The following is a 12,852-nucleotide window of genomic DNA, read 5'->3' on the forward strand; positions in this document are numbered from 1 at the left end:
ATTGATAGCATACTTTTCCGTTGACTGGTGGAATTACACCTAGGGTTACGAATGTAGGTATCTGGACTTTAGAATACGCTGTACGACAGGGGATTATTCGTTCATCGTTATCGCGATATACGCGAAGCTTCCATATGTTGTTGTACGTCTTCCTTAATCCGTCGCGTATACGAAGCGTTGCTTTTCACGATGAAAGTAGGCTTCAGAGGATTGTGCTTGCCGTTGAGTATGTAACGTCCAGGGATGATAAACGTAGCTATAAAGTAAGGAAAGGTTAAATCATTACGTAAGAGAGAACATCCGTTTCTCGTATGTCCTTTGTGTCTCTTGGCCTTATTCCATTCTGACGAAAGTGACAACATAGTTTTGACAACTGTTACTTTCGCGTTCTAAAAGAGGACAATATGTATTTATATCTTTGATTGTGCAATTCAGGGGCCCTCGCGTACAATCACTTACCAATTAATAATATTAGCGAATTGGCAAATGAGACGAGTTGTATAATTTTGCAATTTTGCGAATGGGATGCCATAAATACTGTGTTTTAAATTTACTATTGTTTATATAGAAGATTTATAAGAATAGAAAATTAATCGTGTACTCATGTACCTAGCATTACTCTACCTGCTGAGCCGGTCATGTACGCGATCGTTTATTTTAGTAACAATTTCAGTAACCAAGAACGACTTAATTTATAGTATTATAGGTATACACGTCGTCGTTAAAAAAAAGTTGCTCTTAATTCAATGATCGTACTATAAAAACAAATAATACTATGAAAATTCTTATAGAATTGTGCAAGCGTTCGTTCATCCACGTCCTCTTTAAATTTGTCGATTATTCGCTTGTATTGGAATTGCAAGGTAAAATATGGAGGAAGACGAAATTATTAGTTACGCAAATCTGAGTTGTGCGACTCGAAGCTTTACTCTGCCGTATGGTAATTTCTAGGTGTATCCGATGATTTGTGGTAAAATATCAATGGAATTAGATTAAACGTGTGCAGCGAGAGAAACTAAGGAGCGGCAACGAAACGTATCCTTCAATCAAGAACGATTCGCTCGAAGCTGTTCAATTATCGCCACTTGAACTAACTCCGAAGCGACTAGCGAACTTTTTACTCTGTCGTGACGCCCATTAAGGGATCATTGCCGAGCTTTCAGCAGCGCGTGTAAAACGCGGCCGTAATTTATTCCGCGTGACAACGCATCGCGCAGTCTGCCGCATATAAATTAAACCTGCTGACAAAAACTTACCAACCGTACCATACAGTATCACGATTCGTTACGAAAACTGTTATTTCGTCGGACGTTACAGGCAGTTTCCATGTTGCGTGGTTTCCACACCAGAATTATTCGATCACCGGGATATTCCTGCGCCGTACGTTTTTGTTTAAGCGACTTTCGATGTCCGACGACAGATCGTTTAATTCGCGTGTTCTGCTGTTTCGATACTCGTCCATTTATATTTTTTTCAATATTTTTTGTCGAGAAACTGTAGAAACTGGAAACCGAAGGGCTGCCACAGCAACGAAGCAAATCGATTTTCTAACGATTCGAGTAAACGTGCGAAGATCAATTTAAAATAAACTAGAATCGGATTATTTTGGAAGCGCGCTGTAAATCTCTGAATTTATATAGATACTGAATTTATATAGAATTTATATAGATAGAATTTCTATAGTAATGACATTTCACACTTTCGAATACGAAGCTTATGGCTTTCTCTTTCAATAAGTACCTTTTTATCGCTGTGTTTTATTTTACAAAAGCTCCAATTGCTGTTGGTAAATTAGAGCCGCATAGACTCAATGGAGGAGACCTGGAAACCGTTCAGCCTAGATATATGTAATTTTGAACTCACTGAATATAATGTAGAAATTCTCAAGCTTGTTTAGAATTAATATACATAATACCGAAGTCATTAAATTCTATTCAGCCAATGTATATGTGAGCATCAGGAGGCACCATCGGTTACGATGTTTATATCCGGGTTATGCGAATTTCTACGAGGCTCGATGCCGTGGGATTCAAAGATTTATTAGAGTCTCAAAAGTCTAAGGATTTTCAGAATCCTGTAGAGTCACAGAGGTCCAGAAATATTACAGTTTCTAGGTCTTGGAGTTCCAAAAATGTCACAGTCTCAAGGTCTCTGAGATGCGTTAAAGAAACGAGACGATCTCCGAAACCTTGGATGTTCGAAAGTCCCTCAGAGTTAGAGTTCAGAGGTTCGATTGACGTTGAGAATTCTAATAGTAAATCCGGAGTTTCAATTATGCTACTGTAGGGTCAATTATCCGAACGACTGCGACGATGGAAGATCTCACTGACCTCAGAAATCCTAATGACCACGAAGGTCTCGTGGGTCTCAAGAATCCTAATGACTTTAAGAGTTCCTATTTCTGGTTCCGCCTTCTTACTGTCGAGTACTATCTTCGTTTGTCTAGTATCATGACTTCTTTAGTACTTTGGCTTGTCTAGCTTCCCTAGTTATTTCTATCGATTGGAGATTGAGTGTCATATCGAGCCTCATGATTTCTACAGTTCTTTCTATAGAGCTTTCTGAGCTTATAGTTGACTACGTGTGTCGATTACCGAACGTCCTACCGTTTCAGTGTCACAAGTTTTACTATCTACAATGACCATTCTTCCACGAAGGACGTAAAGTCGTGCAGTTACATAGAAACCGTTTTATTTTCTACCACCCTATCTGCTGTTAAATTAGATCAATAATTTATTGCAATTAGTACGCTTGTTCCGCGCGACTTCCGTGTTCTGCGAAGAAAGATAAAGAAAGTTTAAGCTGAACGGCATTGTTCCAAGGAATTTTAATGTCAGATACGTACAGTTATTTTTTCCGCATTAGACTGCTAACCACTAGTCTTCGTCTGCATTCTAATTACGTCTAATTGCGTTTTATCTTCATTCCGCATGCGATAAACCAGCATGTATTTCCGATGACGAGCCGTCGACGTTTTGAAAATCCTAGCAAACGTTTTAAATCGAACCGATGATAGTCATCAATGACTAATCAGCCTTCGTCATCATTGACTGTCGTCTTATTCGTGATCGTATTCGACAATTAGTAGGTGTATCTTGCGAATAACCATCGTTCTTACTCGGTTTCCTTAACATTTTACGATTTTACGCTCACGAAATAGTGTATAGGCACAGACACATACACACAGTCTAGCACAAAAGTCTTAGTTTAATTTTATCGGTTGGCCTTTAGCCCATTATCGATGCCTATAGAGCACTTATACTCTACTTTTCTATGACTCCGTGTAAGCGCAACAGGTGTACGTACACTTTTGTAACTTACTATTCCCGTAAAGGAATCCTCCCACATAACTGCAAATATTTATATTTAATATACAATTAATACACAATTCGATGCCAGGAATATCGGAAAACATTGGCAAAGGCATCGTAACATATTGTGCTGTTTTTTAGAATATATTTACATTTAACGAATGTAAAATTTGACGTCGACAAAATTACCGAAGTTAAAGTTTCTGTAATACTGCATATACAGGATGGTTTTTAACTGGTGGCACAAGCCGAAAGGGGGTGATTCTACGCGAAAAAAGAGGTCGAAAATATAGAATAAAAATTTTGTTTTCATTTTTCCATCGAGACAACGATCAACAGTGAGATCCGTTATAACGAGACGCGATAAAGTGCACGCGTACCGAGCGAAAATTCAAAGTCGATTTTCTCGAAAACAAAGCCTCGAACGAAAAATTTTTATTCTATATTTTCGACTTCTTTTTTCGCGTAGAATCATCCCCTTTTCGATTGTACCACCAGTTACCAACCACCCTGTATATACATAATGCGCAATATGTAAATATATGTACGTACATGATATGTAAATGTACATTGGTGTTCTTTAAAATGTATCTAAGGTCAGTCGACAGAAAATTTACGAAACTGATACGAAAGTCAGTGGAATATATTGTCAGCGTTTAATATTACCATTAAATATTAAATATTGTCAATTCTGTTATTACGTTTGAAGGAGTATATGCAAACTTTTGTGGCTGACTGTATATTCCATATACACTTGCACGATTGCATATGATTACGTAATTGTCAGTAGAATCCACTACGCGTACGTATCCGCAAGCTCGACTTCAGTCCATCGAGCATTCGCCGTGGAAGAACAAACTCGTCGCACGTGTTTCATGTAGGTGGAATCTCATCGTGACGTAGCTAAGTCACCTCTATCGTTACCTTGAAATCAAGGAAACTCGTTGACTCAACGATCGAAATCTGGAACGCGTCGTATACACTTTGTACTTGAATCCTTCCATATCCCCCAAATTTACGCTATCGCTTTACCAGGAATTTCTCTTCCCCAGTCTCGTAAAGGCGTCCCTTTACGAAACTTCTTATCGCTGTTGTCATGTTTGCACTGTCGGATTTACAATTATAACTCCTACCTCGATTTTACGACAATTTTGCAATATCGTTGATTCTTGCTCGCGACACGCCGAGACGATTTCGTCATCGTAATGATTACTTGTACGTGGTGAAAGAGATACGTTAATATCGAAAATGAAAACGTTGATGCATCGATGTACCTGTGTTTAGTTGTTGTACGTATTTTATGGAAATATTTTGCATTTCAAATTATAGACAGCGTTCGAAACTGACAGGGAAAAAGCTTCGTGAAAACATTTTTGTTGATTTTAATGTCACTTCGAGGCTAAGAAGCAATATTTTAATGTAAACTAACTAAAGATAGGAAGGAAGTATAATTGCTATACAAACAATATTCCAATATCACGACGAGTAATAGCTTAAATTGTGAAAAAATATATGTTTCAGTTCGAAATGAAATACAAAGAGGATTTTGATAACGCCAGATTAATTAACGCGATCGATTTTATCGTGTCCTTCTTCTGTAGCCTTTCTACAATGGATCGCATATCGTATAGAATACTTTTAAATATGCCACGAAGGAACAAACAATTCTAGATTAACGCTGCACGCTCCTGCACGAACTTTCTTATCTCCACTTATACACACTTATGCACACTACCAGCCAAAACTTTGGAATCGTACGTGTTTCATAAAACCCAAGCGTCTAGAAAACCCTGGAAAAGAAGTTGCAGAATTCTACCAGCTTCGGAATTCCCGAAAATTTTATTCACGCGAAAGAAATTATCCCTCATATCCTGCAAGCACCGATTTAATGAAACAAGTGGTAATTTTCAAAAGTTCCACACGACACACGTGATATACCGATAAAAGATATCCATGTAAATGTCCAGATATTTTCGCCAGCTACTGCAACATCTCCAATTGTCTCTGCTCTTCGAACACACAAACTTTAATACCTGAACGACGGTATGACTTGTCCATGTATCACTTGCACCAACGATGCCGATACTTGGCGAGGAGACGATCATCCGTTAGACGAAGAAAGTGAGGCAAAAGTTGTTATGCCGCATTAAGGGCAATACCGTTTGCTCGCGAGTTCACGGTGGTTTCTTCTGGCCTAGTCCAGATTGTCTATTAACGCAACCGCGTACAGTACAAATAACAGCGGAGCTGGCTACTTTTTCCTCCAGGGTAATTCAATCGTGATTTCCAAAGAGGGACGAGGAGGGAACACGCGAACACAGAAGGGCGGGGACAGAGAGCGCAATGCGACGCGACGCCAGCGAAACCAGTTCTCAGGATGAAAGCAAACCGAGAGAGAAGTCTGACCCCGGCTCAGCAGTGTGAACAGTGCGAGCACCCGCGTCTACAGGGTGTCCGAGCAACCTATCTGCTGAAGCCTCGTGGCGAGATTGGATATCCCCTCGTGCGCCCTTCGCGACCTATTCCACGATATCTCGCCGCGAAATCACTGGGCGCTCCCTTTCGCATCGTTGAGAATTATAGGAACGCGGCTATGTGGAAGAAATCGATGTTTTCGAGCAGTTTCGACCCTCCTAGAGACAGTTTTTGAATATGTTTAAAGTAATTAACGAATATAGCGCCGATGTGAAATTATGCTACTTAAAGGGAATTCAAAAAATGCGGAGAAATAGCGTGCACAGGTATAGATGAACTTGAAAATTCTGTTCACGATTTCCTATCGTAAAGGATGATACTTTTTTAACGTCTTCAGGAATATACGTAGACGTGTGTACATTTAGTTATCACACTGAAAGATTAAGATAAAATACAAGTATCTCTTCCTGTAGCCTTAAAGAGGCACTCGTATCGTCGCACAATGCTGGAATTTGCACGAGGATTCGCGATGAAAATCAAAGGTAGCCACGTTCGCGGAACAGGTTCGCGCGTTCGCAGGCAACGTTCGCGAGCTCCGTTCTCGCGTACCACTGTACGGCGTTTGAGCGAAGATTCGGGACGAAGATTAAAAATGCATATAATGTGCAGTTTTCCTGAGACGTCATATCAGTGGATCCGACGTGAGTAAAAGTCTGCTCATGAAATCTTTATTAGCGTTTTCCCTACTACCTGCCACGGTTGAAATATCTTGAATATTTATTTATTTGCCTAACCATACACAGTGACGTTTATGTAAATATCGCCGATGTCGGGAACGATCTTTTCAATTTTGAAAAAAATACTTTTCTTAAGTTCACGCAGGAATCGTTTATCTCACCTTTCTATTCTGTCAGATATTGCGTCGACATTTAGCGAAGAATGGAGCTTTTGCGTAGCTTTGAAAATTTTCTTGGAATAGGCGTGGTCAGAAATCCAGTCTTCGATCAACTCGCGATTACGAATTTCGTTAAAGAGATAACATTCGGGCTAGCAGTTGGTGGCGAATGAAAATTATATAGCAGTGTAATACAATAACTTCTTGATACAGGACAATCAAAATTACAGGATGGTTCGGATGGGTTTTTAAAATTGTTCTTCGAAGAAAGAAGGACATTTTTGCCCAAATTCTCCGTGTTTAAGGTATAACGTACGCTATTTGACAAGAATTGACGAAAGAGAATGTACAACGAGCGAGCTAATTTTCAAGTGATCAGATTTTGACGTACGATCGATTTTTACTAATCCTCTGTCGATATTCGCGAGATTTTCTTTAAATTTATATTACATACAGGCTGACTTTATCATCGAATAATAAGATCAAAATCGAACAATGATTATTTTCATTTTTGTTCATTGCATGCCGCACTGTCTGTTGGGCCATAGACGATTCTAACAATTTAGGATACACACTGTAATTTTTAATTCGTATTCATTCATCGCGTACGATTTTTACAAAATAAAATTAGACACGTACAAATTAAGTAACACGCGTCAAGCTTCTGTAATCGATATTATACGCGTTTGTTAAATTGAAATACCTCTGGATCAGTGATTACGAGCAGGATGTTATGAAACAAATTTTTATATTTACACCTCTCCTAACTACGTATTAAAGACAGTACTGTACGGCAATCGGTTTCCGATTTATTCCGCTCCAAACGACTCTCAATTGCGAAAGTATTAAAAGTACGTGTACAAGTCTAAATTAGAAGAATTGCTTACACGACAATTTACGAGGATAAATAAATTACAGTGAAAATTAGGCTCGTTGTTTGGATACAATTGTTCTCCGAGACATCGCTGACACATATAAAATATCAGACAGCATGCGTTCTTGTAAGTAAAATCTCTAACACCATAGCGTCTTTCAAGCGCTCGACCAGCTCCATTATAAACTGAGATTCGAATCTCGGAGAGGTTGCATTTGCTCGTACCAGAGGCTGGCTACAATAATATCGTGCCTTTGTAATTCCAAGCGTATGAGATCACAGTCGGCCAACGAAAAACTCGAGAAAGTCATTACACAGCACGGTGTTTCAGCTTTTTGTACTCATTATTCCGAAACGCCGTGACCACGGGGGGAAACGCAATCACGCTTATGTTAGGAGTACGAATATAGTACGTAATTTACCTATTTGTGAAACGGGCCCTGAGTAACGTGCTTTGAAAAAGGCACGAGGCCTTCGATGAAAATTGCGTTTGTAAATGAAAACAGTTTAGTTCCGGAGTAAAGGTAAATTAATGGAAAATAAAATGAACTATCATTATAGCGTAAACGTAAAATGAGATACCTTTACATAGCGTTAAAAGAGCAGCTCTTCTCGAATAATTTCTGATCGTTGTTATCATTACACTGTGGAGTTAATAATGGAAATTTGGTATAAATAATTAGAACAGGCGACTGAACTTCGGGTGTCGAAGATGCAACGACAAGTACGTTTAATAGTTATTAGTTGAGATTAGAATACTATAATTTGTTAGAATATCGATACTCGATATTTGATCAAACACCCAAGTTCAAGTTTAGTTCAAATTACTGACATACAGTTGAGCTAGATTCTTGTTTCACCCAACTTCTCCGGATTTTACTAATTCAACTCTTTACGATCATTACGTTTCATTAGTATTCAATTACGAGACAACTGGATTTCATAAACATTTCTATCTTCGTACAATAAAATAAAATTGCCTATCTAACTGATGCAAAGTTTTATATTTGCATCGCATTTTATTAGAATCCAATTATGAAACAATCGAATTAGATAAATAAAATAAAATAAAATTACCCAGCCAAGTAACAGAAAATTTCATACGTATATCGTCGATGTAGACGGTACAATCTCTATTCATAAAAAATTTTCATAAAAAATCACGCGTGGAATTGTGTAAATAAAAAGCCTTCGACGAAACGAAAGACAACGTACAAACTAAAATTGCAGAACCGTTGTTCGCGTTCGAACACCGTGGAACGAGAAGAGAGAGAACAGAGTCTTCGATGCGAAACATTCTCGGGCATACTCGCGCAATCGATGCTGCTCCTTACGTTACGATCCACCTTCCGGATGCCAGAGAACGCTGATGCGTTTCGTATGCAAAAATGCGTTTCCAACGATACGCCTGTAACTCCTCTTCACGTCCCGCGGATCGCGGCCGATCGTCGCAGCCCATAGAGTTCGAGAAAGCGAACAATCTAGCCGAGTAAGCAACCGGTAGGCGTTTCAAGCTTGAGTAAATGTATAACTCTTGCCAGTTGCACAATCAGCGTGCCAACTCTGTAATGCACTATATTGTTCTTCGTTTGTTTTCCTGGTTGGTCACTGTCTTTGCGTGCTAACGTTGTGCTTTCTCACGTCTTTGCGTGTTATTCAGTTCACAGTCGACCCGTGTCCGAGATTGCACAGAGATGCAGGTAGTTACATACTTTAAGGGGCAACATCGATCGTTCGTTGCTAAGGTTCGAGAGGCAATCGGAGCGTGCATGAAACGCAACGAAATGTCGACGTGTCGATGAAATAGTGATTTTTATTATTATTTGTAATATTTTATTATTTTAATATTTTCTGCTATTTTTCAAAGGTATAGATATCATTGTGTTGTTTACGCAAAGTGTAGTATAACGAAATGTAAGAAAAATTGAAAGGTGTCTTTTGGTAGAATTTTCTTCGATAATAATATCAATGATATTAAATTCTTGCGATCAGAAGGGTTCTCGTGGCATGTTTTATTTATTTTTTAAATAAATTCAAGATTGCGTTCTTAAAATTTTTTTTTAGTAGATTTCGTAGATTCCCAGGATATTCGGAATTTCTTATCATAGAAAATAGGAAGCGATAATAGAACGATGGTTGTGTAAATGGGACACACGGGGTCGAATGTTTGAACAGAAGTTCAACGTTATTTACTTGCTCTTGGTCGATCTAACCTCGGACTTAACATCGATTTGATTCGTTTAGAACTGTTCTTCTTTTCTATTAACCGATCTCAATCTCTTCCATTGATCGATCCCAAAGAGGATATTTCTTTTTAATCCCTGCATCGAATATCGAATTAGGAGTAACATTTGTCCAAGTTAATTCGTTTTGTTACTGCGTAAGAATTTAATCTCGTTAAATATACGGCAGACTATTTCCATTGATATGTAAATATAAGAGTTTCGAAAGTTATAAAGTCAAATATTATACGACAGCAAACGTTATGTAATATCTGAAACAACTCGATCTAGGTTTATTAACGTTAATGTAATGCGATTACGCAGAATTAGTGCAATGAGAAACATTATGAATTGATCGATAAAGCGGATCGGATCGTGTGCCGAGTGAAAAACGAGACAGTTATCGATACTCGACTTCGTAGAGAGAATGGTAGGTGGAAAGGTACATTTACGTTGACCTGGTTACAAATTACCCACGATCGAATTGCTGCATTTTGCCGGGTCAACGCGCTCCGCTTGACTTCTCGGTATTTCCAGCGCAATACCACGATATTAAGTCATCGTGACGTTACTTTCATATCGTTTAATCAAGAACACTCGCTTATCCCGTTTGGCACTACGTTTTTTAGTCTTTTAATCTTGTAGAAAATTATACGAATTTTTTCTTCGTCCACGGGACTCGGATTTATCTCTGACAATACGTAAAATTCGACGAGAAACACGTCTATTACTCGACTTTCTATTTCGTTCTGTTTCTTTCACTTTTTCCATACAAAATACTCGCGGTTATCTAGAAAGCGATCTATCGATCGCGTAAAAATCGAAGTAATTAAAAATCCGAATTATTTGATCTTTCAAATATTATAACGAATATATATCTTGCTTTGGGTATTTCGCATATTTTTATACAGGGTGGTTGGTAACTGGTGGTACAAACGGAAAGGGGGTGATTCTAGGCGAAAAAAGAAGTCGAAAATATAGAATACAAATTTTTCGTCTGAGGCTTTGTTTTCGAGAAAATCGACTTTGAATTTCCGCTCGGTACGCGTGCTGTACGTTACAACGGATCTCACTGTAGATCGTCGTCTCGATGGAAAAATTAAAAAAAAAATTAAAAAAATTTTTATTCTATATTTTCGACTTCTTTTTCGCATAGAATCACCCCCTTTCCGCTTGTACCACCAGTTACCAACCACCCTGTATATAAAGTATAACGAAAATATAATATTCACGTACGTAATTAATTGAACTGCAATTTCGATCATTAATAATTGTTAGCGAGCTATATCTTTAACTCTATTCGTCGTCTTCATCGTATCATAAAAGTATAAAGTTTGATAAATGTCCGCGTTCTAGAAAACCACAAATCGAACGTTGCATTAACGAAATATTAGTCCTTAATTAATGGTTTCGCCTCATTAACCTCTTAACCTACAACTACGGGCATAGCCAGTAGTACGATGATCGTACCAAACGTAAATATTACGGGCATAGCCCGTAGTACGATGATCGGGCCAAATATAATATACAGGGTGATTGGTAACTGGTGGTACAAGCGGGAAGGGGGTGATTCTAGGCGAAAAATGAAGTCGAAAATATAGAATAAAAATTTTTTTTTTTTCATTTTTCTATCGAGACAACGATCTACAGTGACGTTGTAACGTACCGCACGCGTACCGAGCGAAAATTCAAAGTCGATTTTCTCGAAAACAAAGCCCCAAACGAAAAATTTGTATTCTATATTTTCGACTTCTTTTTTCCCGTAGAATCACCCCCTTTCCGCTTGTACCGCCAGTTACCAACCACCCTGTATATCGCATGTAATCTACATTCAAATTCTTAAAAAACGTATAAGCAGTCCAGTCTGGTTGTTAGTTATACGAAAATATATCTGTGGTTTGCTGCAACGAGTACCAATATCAGCTTTATAAAGTCTAGGTATTTGTACGTGGAGATGGTCACAAGAAAACGTTGGAAAATTCATGTCCAAATAATTCCTCACACAGGAGTTCCTGCTGTCTCGAACTTTTCTTCTAACACGGAAAGAGAGAATTGAAACTTAGGCTGTTTGCGTTTCCTACGTTGGCTTTGATCATTTTTGGAGAAAGTTTATTTTACGTAAAATTCTTACATTGCATGTACGAACGCTGTTACAGTCGTTTCTGGATAAAACTGGAAATCCTCGATTTTTTATATAGAATATACAATAGTTTATTTTTAATAATTGCAATTTTTGTCATTTTTGCGATTTACGAAGATACGACATCGGCGCTTCTTGCACCAACTTACTTACATACACAAATATATACATTTCGGAAATGAAAATTTCCAATAAAGTTATAAAAATGTTAGGAAAGTGTAGCAGGAGATCACCTCAAGTTTTTCAAAGTGACTTTCTCAAAAGAACTAATAATGGTGAAATGTTGTAACTACAAGAGTTTTCCGTATACCTCGACTGTCATGAGCTTGTTACGAAATTTTTAAAAAGTCAATCGTTATCGTTCCCGGTCGCTAATCGTTATGCGATTGCTTTTTTTCAGATAGACGATTATTATCGTTCTATTAGGGATTGTTACACGGAACAATTAACTGGCCATTTAATCGCGGTACTTTAACGCGATAAACCCGGCAAACCGCTTTAATCAGTTTGTGCTTTCGGTCTGTCAATAATGGCCCGGGTTTACAATTCGGTTTTATGACGTTGCGCGGTTATTTCACGTATTGTATCGTTTCTACCTTCTGCTTACCTGTCTCGTCGCAGATGAAACATTTTCGTGGCGCGAAGCTTTGACCATGAAAATAAAGAAACGATCGAAAGGCTGACGGTAATCAGTGAAAAAATGGTTCGAGTGTATTATTTTGCTGTAAAGCAGATAAGTACAGAAGACAGTATAATAGTATCTATACTTATCTAAAGTCATCTAATACCTAAACTTATTTCCTGTGATAATGTCGACGTTTAATTCTTTTAACGTTTGAAAACACTCGAAGATAGGTATTTTATTCGCGTCGAATATTCAAGTTCAAAAATTTAGACACACAACGCTTTGATTCTATTGAATTTATAAATCGAAAATATGAAACAATAAATAAGATTTCTATTTATTTATTTATCGGATCGATCGACACGACATT

The 12,852-nt window shown here is 38.0% G+C and overlaps 1 protein-coding gene across 1 annotated transcript in view; it reads left to right on the top strand.

Moving 5' to 3' along the window:
* The window catches only part of Fim (plastin-2 fimbrin), a 46,713-nt gene that overhangs the window by 24,252 nt on the left and 9,609 nt on the right, over positions 1-12,852 (top strand). The window lies entirely within an intron of this gene.

The sequence above is a fragment of the Bombus vancouverensis genome, chromosome 6, assembly GCF_051014615.1.
Source record: "Bombus vancouverensis nearcticus chromosome 6, iyBomVanc1_principal, whole genome shotgun sequence".
Classification (NCBI taxonomy): Eukaryota; Metazoa; Arthropoda; class Insecta; order Hymenoptera; family Apidae; genus Bombus; species Bombus vancouverensis.